This window comes from Camelus ferus, chromosome 18 (genome assembly GCF_009834535.1).
Source record: "Camelus ferus isolate YT-003-E chromosome 18, BCGSAC_Cfer_1.0, whole genome shotgun sequence".
Taxonomy (NCBI): domain Eukaryota; kingdom Metazoa; phylum Chordata; class Mammalia; order Artiodactyla; family Camelidae; genus Camelus; species Camelus ferus.
Window position 1 is genome coordinate 34,347,232 of NC_045713.1, and position 24,347 is coordinate 34,371,578.

Consider the following 24,347-nt stretch of genomic DNA (forward strand, 5'->3'; position numbering starts at 1 on the left):
TGGAATTCCTAGGAATTGAGCCACTGCCCACTTTTTGACCTTTTATGGTCAGCCTTGGCCCTGTCCTGTTGCCCATGCATGTGCCATTTTGTATGCTAATGTATTACAATGAGTGTATAATGAAGCTCGAGGTTTACTGGAAGTCAAATCTCCCGCTGTCTTGGACCTCAAGGTCTATTGAGAGTTGAATCTCCACCATCTTGGTGTTAATTGCTGTGTCATTCCTTGAATGGCTGTGCCCTGCACCTCTTCCTTCCTGTCTCACATACAAGAATACATTGTTATTATTATTATTCATATCACTACCGTGAACTTTACTCCTCCCTGTTTCAACCCCAGGTTTAGCGGAGCCCTGGGGATGCATTATAGAAATAATCACCATGTACTGATCGTGGAGCCAGGCACCTTGCCAAGCACTTACTTTCATTTCCTCACTTGATCCTCACAACAACTCTATGAGAGGGAATGGTAATTATCCCTCTTTTACTGACCAGGAAAGCAAATGTCAGCAAGGCAGAGGGCTTTAAGATAATTAGAGTCATAGGGGAAGGAGCTGGGGTTTGCATCCAGGCAGTCTGAGCCCAGTGTCCCAGGTCTTGACCATCATTACACCACCCTGATGCCTCGGAGACCCGCATCCCCTAGCCATCCACACGTGGTCATGGCTCCACCCTTCTCCTTAGCTCCACTCTTGCCTCTTCTTTTCTGTACTCTCCCCCTTTCAACCCTGGCCTGCCTCCCATCTCACCCACTCACAGACCAACTTCCATCAAAGACATCAGATCTAAGTGCCTAGACGGGGACCGTGTACATTTCTCACATTGTCCCTCCAATCCACTCCCTTCCTGACGTCCTCCTCATCTCAGCATCTGTTCTCCTGTAGTCAAACAGAAATGTAAAGGGTTTCTTTCTAGCCCTTCCCCATCTCAGAAATTTTAAAAAGTCCCCAAACACAGTGAATATTAATTATATTTGAAAGATAAATAAAGCAGTGACTACATCACCCACTTACTTAGAGACGCACCTCAGGTCTGGAAACAGGCTTGCTCTTTTGCTTCAAATTTGTGTTTGAATTCTAGCTCTGCTGCTCCTTGGCTGTGAGATCCCGGACATGGGACTTAACATTTCTTATCTCTAAAATGGGTACAACAATTCTTATGTCAGAGGATTAAGTGAGATAATATATATTATGTAATAAATATATATATATATGCCTGGCACAATATAATTACTCCTTTTATGATTGTTGGTGTTGCTGCTTAATTCTTACATGTAGCTTCTCCGGTGTCTTCTCCCAGAGTGTGGGGGCTCTTCTATGAAGGAGACTGTCTCCACCCCTGGATCATCTCGGGGACAGATGATTCTATGATACCATCTGCCTTATTTCCTCTTTCTCTCTGTCACGGTGTAAAAGGGCAGGACGGTGCAGAGGTCCAAGAGTCTTGTCTATGCAGTCAGAGAACCTGGGTGCAGACTCTAGCTCTTCTGCTGGTGAACCAAATGACCTTGGACAAATTACGAGCATCCCCAGGCCCACTGGGAACGTGAGGATAATAATAGCTCCAGCCTCGTGGCGCTGCGGCGAAGGTTAACTGAGATAACTAGTGCGTGTAAGATGCTTCGCGTGGTGCTGGCACGTAGTGACAGCCCAGCAACCGTATGCTCTTCTTCTTCTAGGAGTAGACGGAGGATGCCGAGGCCTGAGGCCACCCCTCTTCCAGCTTTTAAAGTCCAGGTGTTTAGTATTAAACGTTTTGCAAGCACCTGCAGGGACTTCGCTTTCCTGCTGCACTTCGGACAGCAGTGGCCCATTTGGATCAGTGGAAGGTTCTCTTCCCCCTTGTCCCTCCTCCTCCAGGGATCTTCTTTTTACACAGTGGGCTTCTATTCATGGATCATCTGCCAGAGACATGGACCAAGAATTCTCACTCTTTACAGATTTTCTTGCCTTCATGGTCCTGTTCTGGGCTGTCACCCTGCCGCCCTCCCTCCCCTCCAGCCCTCAGCAGCTGGCAGGAAATGCTTATAGAAGAAGCTTTTCTTTCTCTTTTTAATGGCCTCCTAGGCTGCACCCTCCCAAATGAGAACCTTGTTAACCAGAAAGACTCCAGGCTACTGATTTATATTCCAGTCATACCGAGAGAAAAAAAAAATTACAAAGGGAGAAAGAAAATGCCAACGAATCCATGGACTGGTTCCAACGCCCTCTCTGATGAGGAGTGTGTATGTCTATTTATGCACTGGGTGCCAGGGGACGTCTTCCAGATTTTAGTATTTGACCTATTGTCCTTGGATCATGTGGATTCTTTGTATCTCTTATGAGTCTGTTGAAAACAAGAGTAAAAATTCCATACTCCCGCTGTTTAAGCAAGAGCTTTGTTACTTTCAAATAATAAAGGCACTTGTTTCAACAGAAGTGCTGGTATCTCAGTGAAGATGGCATCCAAGCTCACGGTGGCTTCAAAGGTGACTAAGGGCTCCCCTTCTGTCACCCCGCACAGACACTGACGGGCCAGCATCCCCCCAGGTAGTCATGCAAGGACCATGAAACATACAGGGAAAAAGCCTTAGGGGTCGGAATTCTAGCCGATGATTCAGCGAAGGCTCCCAGGGGGAGGAAGTGCATTTGGAACTGGGCTTAGAGAATGCAGGCTGTCCCCCAAAATTTGTTCCCCTTTACTTCCACAGTAGTAGAATCCCTAATTTTTAGCTGGGTCTTCACTGCGCCTGCCACACACACAGAATAAAGACTACAGTTCTTTGGAAAACTGCTTGTAACAATGGCTACAATGACTCCCCTTCCTGTAGGCATATATCGTCTTGCAATGTGACTTCGTAAACTCTTCTGTTTAGCGATTGAGTCTCTGTCCCCACTCCAATCCAGGCCAGACCTGTGACTTGCTTTGGTCAATACAATGTAATGGAAGTGGTGTTGTGTCAGTTTCAGGCGCAGGCCTCCACAGGCCTTGCACACTTTCATCCAACCCCTTGGACTTCTGCTTAAGCCATCCTGTGCACAAGCCCGAGCTAACCTGCTGGAGGACAGCAGCCCACTTGGATCGGAGACACACTGTCCTAGCTGAGGTCATCCGAGATCAGCCAGCCGGTCAGCCAGACCAGCTAAGTGTAGGCTTATGAGTGGACTAGATGTGTTCTTTTAGCTCCAACCCTGGGCTCTGTTTCCTGCACTCAGTCATGCTGGTTCTGCACCTTTTGTAAAAGAATGTGGCCTGTAGCCTGAAATATACAGGGTAGCCCATTCTCAAGGAGGGAGTGAAGATTTGGAAAATAAAATTCAATCTATCACACCACCCAAAGAAATCGTACAAATACGTCTGAATAGTTTCACTATTTTTTTTCAAGAAATCTTTTGTTTCTTGTGAGATTTAATGTAAGGCATCGCATTTATTTTTGTTTAAAACTTTACTTAAAAAATTACATATGCATACATGGTAAGAGCTTTAAAAAGCAGTGCTAAAAAAAAAGGAGTACTAAAAGACATAACAGATGAAATAAGGCTGGCCCCCCTTTCCCTCCACAGAGGCAAATTCTGTTTTTTTGTTTTTTTTTTTTGATATTTTCTGTGTGTACAACCAAATATTTGCATACATTTAAAAAAATACAAAATGGCATCCTACCATGCTTGTTCCCCGGCGCCATCACTTTCTTCCTATTTAACAGCATATTTTAGAGGTAATTCCATTTCAGTTTAGCTAGAACTGTCTCATTCTGTTTCACTGTTACATCGCTTTCCATTGTGAGGCTGTGCCATAATTTATTTAATCAGAGCCATGTTGAAAGGCATTTGGATTGTTTCCAATCCTTTGCTACTGTAACCAAGGCTGCATTAAACATCCTGGAACATCAATCTTTACGCCCATGTGTGAGTCTATCAGTAGGTTAAACCTCTAAACAGAAATTGCTAGACTGAGGGATACGCATCTTAAAGTTTGATGGATATTGACCCTCTGTTTCTAAAAAGAAAGATGGATTCTTTCCAGCACGTCTACAGATCTTTGTTTCTCCTGTCTTCTGATTCTTGTCCCACGGTGTTAGTTGGGGCTGAAGCAATGGAATAAAGTAGCTCAAAACTTCTTCCTCTAGGATGTCTGGGGAAACTTTGAGTTTTCTTTGAATCTTGGCACGTGGTCCCTGATTTGAAGAAGAACTGGGCACTGCTGTTGTAACCTAAAGCATCCCTTTCATGAGGGCACTGGAGAAGCACTAGATGATTTCGCAAACATGTGTTACTGAAGAGCTCCGTGGTGCGAGTGGAATGATTTATATCCCTGCGAGACCCCAGTAAAAAAAATGCGCACAATACCCTTTAATTTGATCTGCTTTCCCTGTAGCACCTACATATTTAGGGCAAATAGAAAATAGTTCTGATTTACAATCTCTATAAAAATTTTAAACAACCTAATAGGACGTTTGATCATGAAATTGCCTGAAATAAAGCTGGCCCGAGTCAGCCACATTTCTTCGAAATGGCCTGTAACTTCAAAGCAAACCCCCAAACATGGACTTTTTTTTTTTTTTCCTGCTAATAACAGTCTGATTAATAAAAGAATGATTTTTTTTTTACTGATCCTCGGCAGCTGTGTCCCAGTGACTTTGTTCAATAAAGGTAGAGATAATAACTGTCAGTGGAAAGAAAATGTGCTGAGATTCCCACGAGAAGGGGTAGGAACAGATCTTTTATTAAATCGTATCAAATTGTGTTTCTTGTTTACTTTTTTCATTTTGTAAGTCACAGTCCTATCTGCTAGTCTTTATAAACCCTGCCTCGCGTTTGTCAAAAAAGACTTGGAGGCTTGGTGTTCTTGAGGTTAAATGCTGCATGATCAATCGTGGTGATAAATTTCACATAATTAACTGCCGTAATGGCATTTCTGAGTCTGTTGCTCTGTTTTACCCCTGCTGGCATCATCTGAGGACTGGTTGACTCCTGAATGTGTTCGCAGATGTTCTAAGGATGCCTAGAGAAAGAGCAGTGGGAAAGTAGAGTGGCTCTCTGGAGTTTTCACCTGTCCACAGACTCGTGCCCCAGGGCAGGTGGCTCAGGTGGGCCTGATCTATTCCTCGTGCTAGAGGTGTGCATGTGACCCAGACCTGGCCAATCGAAACATCGTCACTCAGGTTGGACCAAGCAGAGGCAGTGAGAATCCTGGGACTTTTACTACAACGACTGGGGTAGAGGACACTTTCTGATTGGAATTCTTAGAAGAATAAGCTAGAAAACTGTTTCGGGTTATCTTTCCTCTCCATGGGAAGCACACTCTTGAAGGAAGACAAGACAGAGAAAAACAGGCAAGAAATGGGGGAAGACAGATTCTTGGTAATAACCACTTAAATGCTTGAATCGAGCTCTGCCTGAAGTCCTACCCATCAATTAGGCAAGCTGATCAATTTTATTTGTTTATTTATTTATTTTTGCTTAAATCAGTTTCAGTTGGGTTTCTGCCACTTGCCGCCAACAGGGGCTTAAACACTTCTGTTTTCCAGCTTTCAGTAGAGTTCCATGCACAGGAGAGTGTGCTCAGCACCAACATTACTCATATCCGAGGTAATGATGTGGTATCAGCTCTCTTTCCTTCTGCCGTCAGTGGTCACTTCGGGATGATGGACAGTCTTCAGGCTGGAGCGACTGCTCTAGTCCACAGCTCAGCAGAGGGTCTCAGCCCAGCAGATCTCCTGTCTTTCCAAGGATTCCCATTGCTAGAATTAGGCATAGCTGTCCCACATCCATGCTCTGAAGCTGTGGTATTCGCCTGTGCTCTGCCCTGTCCTCTCTACCTTGCCCAGTACTTCAGTGGTTCCTCATGAATGAAGTTGTACTTCTCTCGGCCCCAGGGAGAGTCCCGCCTGAGATTTCCAGGCAGTCAGCTATTAGCATCTTCTCCCAGCTTTGGACCGCTGAGATCTTGGGTCCCTTTCTAGCTCTTCCTTTGCCTTGCTCCAATTGGGTAATGGCCTTATTTGTGGGAGAAGAGACGACATGGACCGGGATAAGGGCTAATGGACTAACATTTATAGTGAGTCTTCTGCATATCAAATGCTGTGCTTGGCTTACATACACTCCTACGGTCTTGTGTTTCCATAACATTTTTTTGATTTGCTTTCTTTTTTATTTAAAAAAAATTTTTTTTCCTTAATGGAGGCACTGGGAGTTGAACCCAGGACCTCATGCTCACCAAGCATGTGCCCAACCACTGAACTATACGCCCCACCCCCTCCTATAACACAAGGTCATTGTCTACTCCATACTTTTTATGGTCTGGACACTGTGCTAAGTGTCTTATCAAGTAGTATCTAACTTAATCCTTATAAAATCAGGGGAAAGACATTATTATCTCCATGGATAAGCTGAGACTCAGGAAGGTGCAGTCATTTCCCCAGTGTCCTACAATGAGGAAGCAGGGGAACAAGATTTCAACGCAGCCTGAACGGCTCTGAGTCTAGTTTTCCTCCTTCCTGCACCAGCACTTGTGCTGTAACTGCTTGTCTGAGCCTCTCTCTCGCCCATGAACTTCCTGACCTCGTGCACTCGGTGTTATCTTTGATCCCCAGTCCTCACCCTAGGGCCTTGCATAGGGTCGGTTCTCAAGAACTGTTTCCCAAAAAAGGAATCTTTACAACAACTTTGTAAGATGAGTATTTTCTTTCCATTTGCACATGAGCAAATTTAAACTGAGGAAGGTTAAGGAACTTCCCCGAGGCCAGGAACTAGCTGGCATTCATAAAGTTATAATCCTATAATCCTGAAATTTCCTCTTTCAATTGAGAATTGAGAAAGACATAAGTTGAAGAGGGGAGTCTTTGGCATTTTCGTACATTTCGATGTAGGTGGGTTAGTGAATGTTATCTTAGGCTGGATTACCGTGCAGAAAACAGCATAGACATTTGTGTGGGAGGAAGCTGCATTTGTGTTACTGAATCTGTTCTTTATAGGCAGGACCTTGCTTAACGGCGCCGGACAAAGCTCAGGTGAAGATCACCGCGGTGGGGAAATCTTTTATGGAAACGGAAATGACTGGTTTAGGAATCTGAATTGTAATTTTTTACGTCTTTTGGTCTCCGGTTTCTTGAGCTCTGGTCCATATCACAGACACATGTGACATGGAATTCTGGTGACTCTGGCTGTGTACGGAGACCGTAAAGGCAGGCACACACGCTCAATGTGTGCTGAGAGGCGTGAGTTAGATATGGAGCCGCAGAAGCTGGGACTTTTTTAGATGGAACCAACTTGTCCAAAGGACAGCTCAAGGAAAGACAACTCCCAAGGTGTTTAAGAACACGAGCGCTGAGCCCAGGGTCTGCTGGAGCTCTCTCCCTGTTTGAAAGCTCTGATGTTCTGTTAAACTAATGGTGAGTTTTCTCTTTATTTTTCCTCTCAACACTAAAACTAGGCAAAAATGGTGGGGAAGAAAACGCAAGAAGCAGTTTCTAAAGCCTTTGGGGTCTCTAGGATGGTTTTTGAACTAAGCCACACTGCTGTCACCCTCCAGGCTGCTTGTACTTCTGGAGGAGTTGCTGGCAGATTAATGAGTTTTCTGAAAGTTAAGAGAAATACCAGCTTAAAATAGCGCTATTATTTTCAAGGACAAGTTTTTCTTTTTTGGAAGAAGGTGAAATACTATAATCACCCTGATGTACCTAGGGACACATCTTGGTTATGTCATTAGTTAAAAATCCCTGCCGTGGAGCCAAGAATGCATATAATTTACTCACTCACTCACCCACCCTCCCATCCTCCCATCCATCCACCCATCCATCCACTCTCTCATCCACACATCCTCCACCCGACAAGCCACTCATTTTACCTATCCACTCAACCTTTATCAAGCATCGATAATGTGCCATGTATTATCTAAGGCTATCAATATTTGGTCCTCAGGGAGTTCCAAGACTGCATTTTCTGCTATAATATAATTTTGGAAGGGAAGTTTGCCCTTGGGGTTTTCATTAAGGTGAAGCAAAGTGTTGTGCTGAGTTTATCCAGATTTTGACTCTTAAACAACTGTACACTTGGCATTGAAAATCTTAGGCAACTCATTCGGGAAATGATGGTCCATGGTACAAGCTGCTGCATCACACACAAAAAAATGGGCCACAGGAAATGGTTTTTGCTTAGGCTTTATTTTTCATTAGAAGCTGTGAAATTGTTGGGCTCAAGTTGTTGTTTTGCTGGATCAGGTGTTGCTACTTGACTAAAAATAAGCCCGTATCAGAAGTAATTTAATATCCTTGCCTTTATTATGTTCCATCACGTTGAACATAGAGGCCTTCTCTGAACACAGGTGGTAGACAGTGGTGCTAGGAGTGCAGGATCCGGAGACACACGGCTCTGGTTCGAATCTCACTCGGTGGACTTGGGCAAACTCCTCATCCTCTCTGAGACTTAGTTTTCAAAGCAAAAATGGGACAAACAATGATACTTACCTCCTAGCATTTTTGTGAGAGTTAAATGAGATAATGCACATCAAGCGATTTCCCCACCATTCCGGTGAGCATGGTTGGTACCGCAGGGCCACAGAGTAGACTGGGTCGCATTCACTGGTCGGAGCAAGCTTCTCACGTTTTTATTTCCTTTCATTATGTTTTCTCCTCCATCCCCAGGCCTCCTTACTCTCTCCTCCCATCCCATAGGCACTCATTTTTTTTTTTTCAGTTTTATTAGGTAGAATTGTTACAATTTGACTGCACATTTACAATGTATTGCATGTAACTACATACACACAATACACTGCACATATTTTAAAATTTACATCTATGTACTGTTCATTGTTTCTAAGAACGTTCAGAGCTTTAGTTTTTTAAACTTACATAGTTATCAAAGGAATAAAGCCAACCACAAAATAAGAATTAATTCAAAAAGATACATACACCCCACTATTGACAGCAACATTGTTTATAATTGCCAAGATATGGGAGCACCCTACGTGCATCTCAATAGATGAATGGATAAAGAAGATGCAGCATATAAGTATAATGGAATACAACTCACCCATAAGAAAGAAGGATATTTTGCCATTTGTGGCCCGTCATTCACTTTTTTTTCTTTTCATTTCAAAAGCCAGAATTTTATAACTGCATAAGCACTCATTTTAGTATACAGAACATGCACTTTCTCAGTTCTCCTTTCATATGTCAAGTGCAGATAAATGTACATAATTGATAAACTGTATAGAGTTGTTTTTGTATGTTTTTGAATAATTTACATAAATGGCTTGGATCCCCAGACCTTACTTCTCCCCTCTCAGCACTATATTTTGACCTCTCTTTATTTGTTCTATGTAAATCGAATGAAATAAAATCTGACTGTGGCCTTGGGGTCAACATATGTATAGACCACTATTTGCTTATCCATTCCCCTAGTGATGAAGGCCACCGAAGTCTCTGCTATCATAAAGGAAGCTACGGTGAACATCCTTATGCATGCGTCCTCGTGGTTTTGTGGGAGAGTTTCTCGGCGGTGCACATCCAGGCAAGGGATTGTTGACAGATGATTAGTGAATTGCACTGAGTACTGAGGGGCTGCTACTTGGAATGGCTGCTTACTTTACACTTGTCCCTCGCGCTTGGTGGTCTCCGACTTTGTAATTTTTGCCGATCTGATGGGTGTAAAGTGATACATCATTGTTGGTTTAATTTGCTTCTCTCTGATTACTCATGAGGTTGAGCATCTCTTGATATATTTATTAGCCATTAGTGTTTCCTCTTCTGTTAATTTTCTTCTCATAGACTTTGCACATTTTTCTATTGGGTTTCCTAAAATTTTCTTGATTTTTGTGGGTAGACGTTTCTCTGGCTATCAATGTCAGCCCCGTTTTAGACATCTTCTCACAGTCCACGAGTTGTGAAATGCGTGGAGGTTGTCCTTTTCTGAGCAGAAATCTCAGTCTTAATGTAGTCACACACTTCACATTTCTCCCTTATGGCTGGCTTTTTTTAGATCTTGCTTTGGAACCTGCCCACTTCCAAGTTGCCAAGATTATCTCCTCCATTTTGTTACTTCTATAGTTTGTTTTTTTTTTTTCACATTCAGGTGGGAAGGAAGGAATCCAATTTTATTTTTCCCATATAGTGAACCATGAAATTCTACAAAATAATTCATTCTTTCCTAAATGGGGTATGACACCAAATCTCCTTTATATGTAGGAGTGTTTCTGGAATCTCTATGCAGCTTCTTTGATCTATTTATACCACACTTAAACTATGATTTAAGAGGGAGGGTATAGCTCAAGTGGTAGAGCACATGCTCAGCATGCATGAGGTCCTCGGTTCAATCCCCAGTACCTCCTCCTAATAGAAATAAATAAACTGATTACTTCCCCCTCATTAAAACAAACAAAAAGCAAGAAAAAAAACTATGATTTAATAATATGTCTTAATATTTAGTAAAATAAACCTTTGCTCTACTCCCATTTTTCAAAATTACCTTAGATAGTCACAGCTTTTAAATTTCCGTATAAATTTTAGAATCAATTTTTCAAATTTCTAAAAAATTTCTGCTGGAATTTTCTTTAGAACTGTATTAAAGCCATGGGTTAATGTTGGTTGTTTTTTTTTTTTAAAGGGTCTTTATAAGAGTTTTACTTTTCTCCATGAAGCCCTAGTGCATTCTTTTTTTGGGGGGGAGGGAAGGGGTTAAATCCATGTGTTGACCTAAAGCAATAAAAGTCAGTTATTTTATCAGTGAATTGGGTTTATTTGGGAACAGCAAAGAATTGCAATTCAATACAGGCAATGTATAGCAGACCACAGGCAAGTCCAGAGAACAAAGAAGTGGACCATTCTTTTATAAAGGAAAAGGGGGAGTTGGGAGGAAATGCTATAAAGAGTCCATTGGAAGAAACTGGGAGTTCAGAGTGTAGCGGCTTTCATCGGCTGAATTGTGACAGTCTCTCATTGGCTGGGCTGTTGCTAGGCAAGGAGAAATTCTTCCTTCCCTGGGCTGAGTAGTAAAATAGTAGCCGTCTTCCTGTCACAGATGCAAGGCTTGGCTCTTCCCACTGGGTCTGCAATTGAGGTTGAGTGGTAGGGTATGAGAGCTCCCCCTTCTGGTCTCCTGACTCTATTATAAATGAGGTTTCTGTTTATTAAATTTTCACAAATGATATTTTTGGCTGCTATCGTATTTTCAGTATTCTGTACAATGCTTGGCACATAGCGAGCGCTCAGGAAATCATACTTATTGTTGTAGCTATTGTAAAAGGGGAGGAAATTGTGGAGGGAAAGATTCTGTCTTTAGGAATCATCATGATGTGCTGGAAATAATGTGGATGTGGAGTCAGACACACTGGGGTTCTGGTTCTGACTCCACCATCTACTGTGTGACCTTGAACCTATTTTTTTGAACCTCTGGGCCTGTTTCTTCTACAGCGAGAGTAATGATTTTCCTACCAGTATTCTAGGCAGGGTGTGAGGATAAACCAGTTACTACAGACTGGTAACACACACAGTGACTGGTGCATGAAAGCTCAGAAAGGGCTTCCTTTCCTCTTCTCTGAAGAGGTTAAAAACTTTCTCGTGGTTGCACCATCTCAAACAATCTTCTTTTCCTCATTTGAAGTCAACTTCCAACCGTTACCTTTTCTGACCATATGGTCACAGAGAACATACAGACATATGCAGAGAAATGAAAAATTAAAAAGAAAAATCTACCCTACCAGCATCCCCGTTTCAAAGGTACCTTTGCCTTTGCATTTTTAACAATATAAACCCCTTGAGGACAAGAAGCATGGAGGGCACTGTGATGGACCCCACACATTCATTTCCCTCCAGGTGGTTTATCCAGACCACAGTCAGTCTATCCTCCTCGTCAGTGATTGGCTCAGGGGTGGGCAGGCCCGTGCCATTGGCCCAATCTAGGCCAATGAGATGCTAGAAGAGCCTTACTGAGGGCTTCTGGGAAAAGAAGTCCAGTTTTCCTCCTTCACTGTACTGGAATTGAAGCATCCCACTGCCCGGCTTCTGTGGTCAGTCCTGTCAGTGAGGGAAGCCAGGCTAGGGGGTGAAACCCACTGCTGTGGAGTTGGGCAGGGGCACAGTGTGCAGAGAAATTCTGGGTTTCCGATGTCAGTGTTGAGCTGCTGCATCAGCCAAACCTGAAGTTCCCACCAGTACCCTGTGAGCTTCCTGTTAGGTCATAATAAGTAACGCTGCTATTGATTTAGTCAGTTTGAATAGTTTTACAAACTGAATCGTGTTCTCCCTAGTTCGTAGGTTGAAGCCCTAATCCCCAAAGGTAATTGTTTTTGGAGATAGGACCTTTAAAGAGGTAATTAAAATCGAAAGAGATCATAAGGTGGGGGTGGGGGCTAGTCCAATAGACAGGTGTCCTTTTAGTAAGAGGAAGAGGCACCAAGATTGCACGCACACAGAGAAAAGTCATCACGGCAAGAAGGTGCCGCCTGCAAGTCAAGCAGAGACCTATCATCGGAAACCAACCCTGCCGGACCTTGATCTTGGACTTCCAGCCTCCAGAACTGTGAGAAAAGAAATGCCCATTGTTCAAGCCACCTGGTGCGGTATCTTGTTCTACAGCCGGAGCGGAGTGGGAATATATTTGCTTGAAGACCAAAGCGCGATGGCGGATGCAACTCTTAAGTCTTTGGCATGAGCCTGCGAATAACTGATGCTCAAGAAATGTATGATAATGATCATGAATGTGAGACTCATACTGAATTCACAGAGTGCTGTGAAGCCCACAATTCTGTGTGCTCTGGATGGTCTGAGCTTCCTAACGGCCTTCGGTCCAGGTATAGGTTTACTATTGTCTGCAGCTTTCAGATGAGAAAACTGGGGATCAAAGAGTAAGGGATGTGCTTGAGTTTGAACAGATAGGTGGTCCAGATGCAGTGAGAGCCTGGGTCTTTTTCCTCTTATTTTAGTACCTTCCCTAATATCCTCATTCTCCACTAGTCTGTGAGTAACGTTGAGGGTGGGAGCTACCTCGTACATATTTTTGTAACTATAGTGCCTAGCAGAGTCTATTTCTTAATGGTTGTCAATAAATGTTAGAAGAATACACACATAAATAAATGGCTCACCATTTCTTGAAAGCCACCCTCATGATGGAAAGACAGGGAAATAATCTCTCCTTCCAAAGTGGGTTTTTTGTTTTTTGTTTTTTATTTTTGGTATCTGTTCTCTCTCTCTCTTTTTTATTGAAGTATAGTCAGTTTACAATGTCATGTCAATTTCTGGTGTACAGCATAAAGGTTCAGTCATACATATATTTGTTTTCATATTGTTTTTCATTATAGGTTACTATAAGATATTGAATATAGTTCCCTGTGCAGTACAGAAGAAACTTACTGTTTATCTATTTTATGGACAGTAGTTAGTCCTTCCAAAGTGTTTTAATATTGTCCAGCAATGGCCGTGTCCCATGCCAGGGGTGTGGTTCCCTCTCCGGTACACCATTATGTCCAGCTTTCAGCACAGATGTAACAAGCAATGATGACACAGCAGAGGTTGTACTGCCTAGTGAATCCTTTCAGACGCAGAGGAAGGAGTCAAGAAGCAAAGACACAAGAGGTAGTTTAGACCCATCATTCTGGGTACCGCTGGGAGCAATTTGCACTCAACACATAAATCAGGCTCAGGGTCTGCCTAGTGAATACAGAGACTTCAGTGCCATTCATTTCTCCTTCAGCGTATTGAATTGTGACACATGGAGATTGGGTTTATCAATAACGTGCCCCATCAATCCAGTTAGTATTTTCTTCTAGGTGTTGCACCATGGGAAACTGCTTAAGTACCTTGAAGGTCCTTACCCAGCTCTGGCCTTGAATCTCACAGAGGGTCTGAGACACTTCAGACTCTTAGCCGAGTGTATCATTATCTTTGTTATTTGAGCGCTTTGTGCCTGTCTGGAAGCTCTTCCAGTGATAGATCTTAAAGCTTAGATGAGAACCTCTCCTCCCAGGAGGTTCTGTCACTTTTGGAAAGAACCCCGGTACTATGGGAGCAGCTCTGTGTGGCATGGGTTGTTTCTGTTTGCTCAGTGTTGCTTTCTCCCAGGAACTACCCCTCTTGCGTTGCGAGGGCTCTGATGGGGCTGTCAATCATGGAACTCCGCCCCCTGGCTAGAGGGCTGGATCCATGACCCTGGCTGGTCAATCCAAGCTCCCTTTTCTGGGAATCTGAGTCTTGAACCAAGACATACAGGGCTGGGAGGTGACTGAAGCAAAGCCATTTACTTAAAAAAAAATTTTTTTTTGAATTCTCTTAAATGATTCTGCACATTTTTATTTAATTCTTTTTGGGTTTTTTTGGGGGGGATGGGGGAAGGAGGTAGTGAATTAGGTTTATTTATTTATTTATCTTTAATGGAGGTACTGGGGTTTGAACCCAGGACCTTGTGCATGCTAAACACGTGCTCTACCACTGAGCTATACCCTCCCCTCCAAAGTCATTTACTTTTGAGACTGTTGATGAGTTTCTGCTCCCCTTCATTTCTTTAAAAATTTTTCAGCTTTATTGAGGTACAATTAACAAATTAAATTGTGAGATATTTAAAGTGTACACCATGATGGTTTGATACACGTAAACATTGTGGAAGGAGCCCCTTTTCCGGGTAACATATGCATCTATATCTATATCTTCATCTGTATCTTTGTCTTTCCTTCATTTCTGTGATCTTCCAAGTATCCTTTCAATAAACATTAATTCTTTCTTGACTGTGTTAGGGTAGGTTTCTACTGCTTGCTTTTAAATACCTCTAAGTGATACAGATGTAAAGAATACAAGATAGTTCATTCTATTAATGTTATTTTCCCTAATGAAAATATTCGTGTCAAATCTTCTGACAATGATGGTATTGATGATGGAAATTTCTCCATTATTAATCTCTCCCTATTAACATAGAGAAATAGCGACAAAGGCTGACGTGATTGAAAGCTTTCTCTTCGCTGAGTTCAGTGTTAAGAGGCAAGGGAGGGGCCGAGAGCTTGGACTTTGCCTGTTTTCAAATGTAGGCTCCGTCAGTTCCTGGCTGTGTGACTTTGGGTAAGTTAGTTAATCTCTCTGAATTTTAGTAATCTCATCCATAAAATAGAAAGGATCGTAGTACTGCATAGGGATTGTATACAGCTTAGATGAGTTAATACATGTAAAACATGCTTGGCATATGGTAAATACTCAATGCACGTTAGCCACGTATTGTTAGATGTTTTGGCTGAAAAAAGGGGGTCTCATGGAGCTGCTGTAACTTGCCCAAGGCCATGCACTGGGGCACAGTGGGAGCTAGGATTGAGTAAAGCCATGCTCCTGGGTGCCTAGCATGGAGCCTGGCACTTCAGGAATGTTCTCGAAGCTGCAGTTGCTATTATTTATTCTTTTAAATGGCTCATCAGCCCAGATTTGAGTGAGATGTGTATGGAAACCACGCCCCAGGAAAAACTGAGAGCAGAAATTAGGCACCCTCTCCTCCCTCTGCAGTCACCTGATACGCCCCCCTTTCCCTTCTCCCTCCAGAGTCCCCATCCGGCCCGATTTCAGATAATCCCTGCTGCTGCGCTTAATTGATAACGGAGCTATTAGCTGGGGTTTAAGATAAAGCCCTTCGTAGGTCCATTTGCATTTCAAGGGGGAATTCTGGAGACCCTGGTGGCTTCCTCTTCCAAAGCATTTAGAGGGCATTGGTCTCTCTCTCTGGGGTGGCTCTGGAGATGTCCCTTTGGAAGAGTGATTCATCCCTGCTCTGGTCTCTTTAATTAACATCTTGCCTCAGGAGCGCCTGTATGCCTGAGCAGTACTTTCGTCCGCTCATTTCCACTGTGGTTTATAGGAGATGTATGATCGTCACAGAAGGGGAAGGCAAGAATGTCAAGGGCATGGCCTCATGGAATTAAAATGTTGGAACACAAGGATGTGTGTGGGTGTGTGTGTATGTGTGTGTGCAATAAATAATTTATTTTGTGCCTCTTGGGCTGTTAGAGCCACGTGGTATTCTATCAACATACATTATTTAATTCTGTTCTCACAGAAGACCTGGAAGTTTGATACCATTTTCTCATTTTGTAGACTAGGGAACTGGGTCTCGGTGGAGGTCATATGCTGCAGGGGTCATGTCTTTTCTTATCCAACATTTCCCCCTTCTTTTGTTATTAGCCTGCAGCTCAAGTAGAATGGACCCTCTCTCAGCTCCTTGTGCCTTAGAACTGGCCAATCTGAATATTCTACCCCTCTGGCCCCTGTGATGGGCTCAGAGAGGGATGCGTGAAGCCACTGAGAGCCAGATGTGGGCTTTTGTTGGAGACTCAGGGAACATGCTGTCATTTTTCTTGGGTCAGGTGGCTCAGTCTATAGAATGTGAGACTACGGGAGATGGAGGCATCCTAGTCTGTGGGAGAATAAAACCAACACTGAAAAAAAAGGTGGAAAATGAGGGGATGGTTCTAGTTGTTACCATTTGAGCCTCTAAATCCAGACACGCCTCAAGCCAGAGTATCTCTGGATTGTTCTGTTTGTGAATCAACAAAATCGCTTCTGTGCCTGGTCCAGTTTTGATCTGGGTTTTCTGTCTCTTGAGATGGAAAGAGCCCTGATGGATACAGACTTAGAGAGCCTGTGGACCGAAGGCTTGTGTCCCCTGCTTCCCCCAAAGTTTGCACGTTGAAGCCCTAAACCCCCATGTGAAGGTATTTTGGGGGCCTTTGGGAGATCGTGAGGGTGAGCCCCCAGGATGGGATTAGTGCCCTTAGAAGAAGAGGAAGAGGCCAGAGCTCTCGCTCTCAATTCACCATCTGAGGACACAGAGGGAAGGTGGCTGTCTGCCAGCCAGGAGGGTCTCATCAGGAACTGAATGGGCCGTTACCTTGATCCTGGACTTCCCAGCCTCCAGATCTGTGAGAACTAAATGTTTGTTAGGCCTCCCGGTCTGGATTTTTTTTTTTTTTTTTAGTGGCAGCCTGAGCTAAGACGAAGGATAAATAAACGCCTTGTGTAGTGTCAGGCTAAACAGTGGCAGAGTCGGGATTTGAACTCAGGTCTCCCTGACTCCAAAGTCCATGATGTCTCAGTGGAAATGTGAGCTCCGACAGAGGAGAACGGATGGAGCAGATCCTGACTTCATTTTCAGCCTGGAGAAGAAAGGTTGGGTCCTTGAGGGTTCTGTAGTGGGACCAGGGTCTGGGAGGAAACATGGGACCCCCCCAAATACATCCAAAATCACTTCGTTGCTTCACTGAGTCCACTCTTGCTTGAACTTCAGTTGCCAATCTAAATAAAAGTGGCAATTTTTTGAAGTGTTTACTATGTGAGAGGCACGGTGCTAATCCTTCTACAAGCATCACCTCATCCAGACATCAAAGCCACCCTGTAAATTAGTTCTATTATCTCTATTTGACAAGATGAGGAAGATGAGGCCCAGAGAGGCTGATTGACTTTCTCAGAGTCACACAGATAGTTGGAGCTGGGACGGATCTTTTCATGAACAGAACTGTGTCCCCACCCTCCTCCCCTTTGCCACCAAGTCATATGTTGAAGCCCTAACCCCCAATGTGACTTGACTGTATTTGGAGGTAGGGAGGTAGTTAAGGTCAAATGAGGTCATAAGGGTGACGCCTGAGTCTAATAGGACTGGTGTCCTTATAAGGCCAGAGGGCAATATTGTCTGAGTCTGGTGTCCTTATAAGAACAGAGACACTAGAGATCTCTCTCTCTCTCTCCACCGCTTGAGGACACAGAAAGAAGGCAGCTTTCTCTGCAAATCAGGAAGAGAAGTTTCACTGGAAACCGGAATTTTTTTGACATCTTGATCTTGGACTTCTTTTCTCCAGAACTGTGAGCGGAAAAGATGAATTTCTCTCATTGAAGCCATGCAGTTTGTGCTCCTTTATTATAGCAGCCAGAGGGGACTAAGACAGAACCCAGCCAAGCCTGCCTGCGTCCAGATCTCACCTGGACCCGCCCCCACCCCCCATGCCCACTGGCTTCTACCACCAGACTCCCCACCCACCAGTGCACACACATTTAACACATGAAAAAGGGGCCTTTACAGAGAGTGGCCTGAGGGTGGGGCTGCCTCCTCAGCAGGGCTGGGATGAATCCTGGAGTCATAAAGCTGGAAGGCTAGTGTAAGTTCACGTCCGCTTGGAAGGATGGATCCTGTCCCATGGGCTAGAACCCCACATAGCTCCGTCTCATCAAGAGAACACAATAAAACTCATGGCTGGGGAAAGGGACAGCTTTATTTCTGTCTCAAAGGCCAAACTGAGAGCATCAGTAGCAACTCTCCTTGCAGGAAAAGAGAAGGGAAATGGAGTGTTGAACTAGTTCCTCACAACCCACTAGCAGACTGATGGATAAACGCAGTGACAGATCCCCAGTTGTATCTTTCTGCAAGCCTCCCCCAAAGAAAAGGGCTTTGTCCTTCTAGACATTCTCTGAAAATGGGGTGAAAATATGGCAGAAAGCCCACTGCCTGGACAACATATGTTATTATTACTGCTGTAATGTAAGAGCCAGGATCCAGGTGTTAAAACCCAGACATGGAGTAATTATGGTCTCGCTGAGGCTCAGGTAATATCCTTCCTGCATCTCTCCTGTTTTGATAGCTGCCTGTATTGGCAGAAGCCCTCCATCACTCGGGGTGTAATAAAGTTTAGGGTTATACTGTTCTGACTACCTCCCTTTGAGCCCCAAATAAACAACACTATAAAAATCAACGTAGAAAACCTCTCTCTCTCTCTTTTTTTTCTCTAAAAGTCCCTGCACAGAAGTCTTATTTTTCTGCCTTGAAAGCAGTTTTTGATCTGAGCTCCCCATTTAACTCTGGAAATTCCTGAAATCCTAATTCAGTGCTGGATTCCAGTTTAATTCTGCGGAAGATCAAGTCTATTTCTATGCTCTCTGTTACCGGGCAGGGAGGGACGCGGGCACGTCTTTGGTGGTAAAGACAAATTTAAACCTTGAGCCAGGGTTCTTGACCTCAGCCACACGGTGGAATCACTGAGGAGCTTTTCAAAATACTGACGCTCAGGTCCTAACCCAGAGATTTTGGTTTGGCCTGCCTGATGGGATTGTGTTTTGTGTCCCAGGCGTTTCTACAGTGCAGCTGTGGTTGAGAACCATGGCTGTAAACCTCTTTCAGATTCGGCATTCCCCCTTCAGAGGTTTAAAGTATAGAAAAACCAGTGCTATACCTGCCATATGGACACTAACTGTACCTCCTGCGTGGAGTGAGACCGTGGACAAATGACTTGATCTCCGAGTGTCCTCAGTTTTCTCATCTATAAAATTATGCCTAACTCATAGCCTTGTAGGGTGGATTGAATGTAGTCAGTGGTTACAATGCAGCTGCTAGAGGGTAAGCAGTTCATAAATGTTGGCTTTATTATTGCTGTTAGTCCTGGTTTTCAAAATCTTTGATAGTGGGTGATACAAACTAGTTTTATTGAAAAAGGGAGGATATTTGCTGACTCATATCACCAGACCTAGGGAAAGGCGGGAGTGATGCTGGCTTCAGGACAGGGTCCAAGGACTCACATCGTTGATTCGCTCTTGCTCTTGTTTCTGTTTCTCTCCTTCATGTCAGCTTCAAGCTCTGGACCAGCTTCTCCGCTGGAAGAAGGCATTGCTTCTGGCTGATCTGACACACTGTCTGTGACCATGAAGGAAAATGTACTTTTATCACTAGTTTCAGTTGGAAAAAGTCCTGAGGATATTTTCTCACTGTTCAAATTTGTGTCACGTGCTCACGACAGCAGGCCAGATTGTTGTGGCCAAGGAGGTGGGACCTATTATCAGAAGAGGAGTAGGGAGTGAGGTGCTGAGCAGACAAGAACCACAGCCACTGCAGTGATGAAAAGTCAGTTCTAGTAACAATGACTGTGTCCATCCATAAATATTTGTTAAGATCTATTATGGGCCAGACAGGGTTCTAGATACTACTTTATGTTACAGGATGAGAAATAGACATCACATTTAAAAAATATTGAGGTATAGTTTACACATAAGAAAATTCATCATTTTAAAATTGAGATACAATTCATATACTGTAAAACTCAACCTTTTTGAGATATGACTATTTCATGTCTGTTGGTGCTGTTGTAAATGGTAGTTAAGTTTTGAAATCAGAAAGTGTTGGTCCTCCGACTCTGCTCTTTTGTGAATTTTGACAAACACACGCATACACCAACACAATCAAGATTTAGGACGTTTGATCCACCCCCACAAACTGGCTCCTGTGTCTCTGTTGTCAGCCCCTCCCTCTGCCCCGTCCCCCTGGCAACCACCGATCTGTTTTGTCTCTATAGTTTCTCCCCCTCCTGAATGTCATTTAAATGGAATCATATGGCACGTGGCCTTCTTTAACTTAGCATTTGAAATTCACAAAGTTGTTGCGTGTATCTGTAGTTCCTTCCTTTTCACTACAGAGTCCACGGTATAGCTCTATGTCCTAATTTATCTATCTATTCACCAGCAGAAGGGTATTTAGGTTGTTTCCAGGTTTGACTGACTATAAAAAGGTTGCCAGAATTTTTGCACACAGGATTTTGTGACAAGATGCATTTTTATTTCACTTGCTTTAGCCTAGGAGTAGGGTTGCTGAATCATATGATAAATGTATGCTGAACTTTGCAAGAAACTTCCAAAATGCTTTCCAAAGTGACTGTGGCCCTCTGCATTCCCACTTACGACGTATGAGTGTTCCAGTTGCTTCACAGCATCGCCACCGTATGGTATTGTCAGTTAAAAACAAAGGCCTTTCTAATCGGTGGGGAGTGGTGTCTCCTCGTGGTTTTAGTTCATGGCTAATGATGTCGAGCTGCTTTAGGGGAGCTAATTTGCCATTCACATATTTTCTTCGGTGCAGTGTCTGTTCGACTCTTTTACCCATGTTTTGCCGAGTTGCTTGTTTCTTATTATTGGATGTTGAGCATTTATTATATATTTTTGAATATTAGTCCAAATATCAGATATGTATTTTGTATGTCCCAGTTTGTGACTTGCCTTTTCATTTTTTTGCAGTGGATATTGAAAAGAAGTTTTAAATTTTGGTCAAGTCAATCTCACCATTTTTTCCCCCATGGATTATGCTTTTGGTATCAAATCTAAAATATCTTTGCTTAACTCAAGAGTACAGAGATTTTTCTGCCATGTTTTCTCCCAGAAGTTGTATAATTTTAGGTTTTGTATTTAAGTCTATGATCTATTTTGAGTGAATCATTGCAGATGATGTGGTGTATGGGTCAAGACTGATGTATTTGCATATGAATATCGGATAATTATTTCAGTACCATTAAATTGGTCTCACATCTTTATGAAAAATAAGTTGACCATATAGTGTGGGTCTATCTCTGGGACCCCTGTTCTGTTCTATTAATCTATGTGTTTATCTCATCAGCAGCACCGCACGGTCTTGAATTACTGTAGCTTTGTAGTAAGTTTTGAAATCAGGTAACATGAGTTCTCCAACCATGTTCATCTTTTTGAGAATTGTTTTGGCTATTCCAGTTCTTAAGCTTTTCTGTATAAATTTTAGAATCAGGTTGTCGATTTCTACCAAAAATTCCTACTGGGAATTTGATTGGAATTGCGTTGAATTTATAGTTGGGAAGAACTAGCAACTTAACAACAGTGAGTCCCTTAGCCCACGAACACAGGTTATGTTGCTATTTATTCGGCTTATCTTTGATTTCTTTCATCAGTGTTTGTAGTTTAAAGGATTCGGATCTTGCATATACTTTTTTTTTTCCCCTAAGGGTTTCATGTCCTTTGATGCCATTGTAAATGCTCATCGTAAGTTTTAAAGCTTATGAAGTGCAAGTAATACAACTTTGTTCTTCTCTTTCAAAGTTATTGCGGAGATTCTAGGTCCTCTCCTTTTTAATATGCAGGTTAGTATCAGCTCTCAGAAAAAAAAAGTCTCCTAGGATTTCGATAGGAATGATGTTGACTCTGTAGCTCAATTTGGAGAGAACTGTTGTCTTAATCATTTCAGGTCTTCCGATCCTTGAGACATGGAATTTCTCTCTATTTATTGTGATACTTTAAAATTGTTGTCAGCAGTGTGTTCATAGTTTTCAGTTGTACTTTTTGGTTAAATTTATCCCTAAGTATTTTATTCTTTTTGACGCTGCTGTGAATGGAGTTGTCATAACTTCATTCTCAGACTGTGCCTTGCTGGCATACAGGATGCAACGGGTTTTTGTGTGTGGATCTTCTGTGTCTTCTTGAGTGAGTTCAGTAGCTTGTGTTTTTCAAGGAATTTGTCCACTTCATCTAAGTGGTTGAAGGTATTGGCATAAAGCTGTTCATAATGTTCCGTTGCTATCGTCTTAATATCCGCAGGGTCTGCATCTGCAGTGTCTTTGGTGCTGTCCCTTCAATACTTGATATTGATAAATTACATCATCTCTCTTTTTTCCTTCCTTAGCCAGATCAGTCTGGTTAAGGGCTTATTAAATTTACTGATTTGTTTGTAAAAGCCTTGACTTTTGGTTTCAGTGATTTTTCCCTACTGCTTTTCTGTTTTCAGCTTTATTGATCTGCACTTAACTTTAGTAGTTCCATCCTTCTGCTTGCCTTGAGTCTGATTTATTTACCTTTTTTCTTTTCTAGTTTCTTAAGATGTAAGCTTAGACCATGATATGAAACCTTTCTTATTTTTTGCCATAAGTATTTAATGGTGTATATTTCCTTCTAAACATTGTTTTTTTCTGTCCCACACATTTTGATATGTCAACTTTTCTTTTTTATTAAATTCAAAATATTTCCTAATTTCCATCATGCCTTTTTTTTTTTGATCCCTGGGTTATTCAGAATGGTGCTGTTTAATTTCCAAGTACTTGTAAAATTTTTAGATATCTTTATGTTATTGATTTCTAATTTAATTCAATCATGCTCACAGACCATACTTTGTATCATTTCAACTTGGTAACGTTTGTTTAATGGCCCAGAGTAACTTGTTGCGTGATCCACGTAAACCTCAGAAGAATGTGTGTTCTGCTGTTGTTGAATAGGGTCTTCTGTAAGTGTCAGTTAGACCAACTTGGTTGATAGTCTTATACATCTTTAGTGATTATCTGTCTACTTGTTCTAGCAATTACTGGGAGAGAAGCTGTAAAGTCTCCAAATGAACTTGTGAATGTGTCTGTTTCTCCTTTCAGTTTTTGTCGCATGAGTTTTGAAGCTCTTCTTTTAAGTACATACACATAATTAATATATAGTTTTGAATACCACTTGCATGGCGTATCCTTTTTGATTCATTTGCTTTTAACCTATCTATGTCTTTATATTTAAAGCAGGTTCCTTGTAAACAGCATATCATTGGGTTTCACTTCTTTAAATCTAGTCTGTCAACTTCTTTCTTTTAATGTGTGTATTTAGACCACTTACGTTTAATGTCATTATTGATTGAGTTGCATTAAAATAGAACATCTTACTAGTTGGTGTTGTGCTTTCTTTCCATTCCATTCAAATTTCCTGCCAATTCTCAGAATGGTCTCTGCTGAGCTGTAGTGAACAAAGGGGAGGAGCTTATTCCATTCAGGACAGTGGGATCTCCAGCAGAGGCCAGCTGTGCTCAGCTCATTCCACCGCTAGCCGGGTCTCAAGCCACAGAAGCAGCAATATGGCAGAATGACAAGGTGGCAGGTTCCTCAACAAAATCCTTGATGAGTATTATCGCAGTGTGGTGGATAGAATTGTTACACCTCCAGAGTATGAGAAAACTGAAGCTTAGAAAGACTTGTAAGTGACCTGACCATGATTATTCAGAGCCAAGATTTGAGCCCAGGTTTATCGGAATCCAGAGTTTAAAATCTTAATCACCATGTAAAAAAGTTATGCATAATAATTTGAAGGCGTGCACTATTGATCTCAATCCAAATTGTTATCAATATATATAGGCTGAAGGGTGTAATTAAGTTTTCAGCCCTGTGAGTGTCTGTCTCTTCAAGGTAAGGCAATAAAAATTTGTTATTATTTTGTTTGCCTTCCTAGAAGGCAATTAGAAAGCCAGTAATTTATGGGAGACAAGGAAACACAATAGAGTTGAAGACTATTAACTTGTACTGATGAATTGGCCAAGGGACACATCTGCTAATTTGCCCGTTTCTTGAGTTTGTATTGAAGCAGGATACAGATGAGTGCTTCAGTGGAGAAAGAAGTCTATAAATGAAGATAGCTAGTGGTGAAGCAGAGTGGTTCTGACATCTGCTAACTGGATAAGTACACCGACTCCACCAGCTCGTTGCTGCCTTCTTGTTCTACCCTGAGGAATCCCCTTTTAGCCAATTCTTGATCAAATAATGAACCCGTTGCAGAAATAAATTGTGGGGAAGCATGTCCACTGCTACCTCCCTAACTCAGAAAAATCAAGTTTTTTA

General features: G+C 42.5%; 1 long non-coding RNA gene and 1 other non-coding gene across 4 annotated transcripts in view; one reads left to right on the forward strand and one right to left on the reverse strand.

Moving 5' to 3' along the window:
- The window catches only part of LOC116657610, a 231,280-nt gene that overhangs the window by 92,879 nt on the left and 114,054 nt on the right, over positions 1-24,347 (forward strand). The window lies entirely within an intron of this gene.
- TRNAT-GGU lies at positions 6,156-6,227 on the reverse strand. The gene has a single exon. It is a non-coding gene; the product is annotated as a tRNA-Thr (tRNA).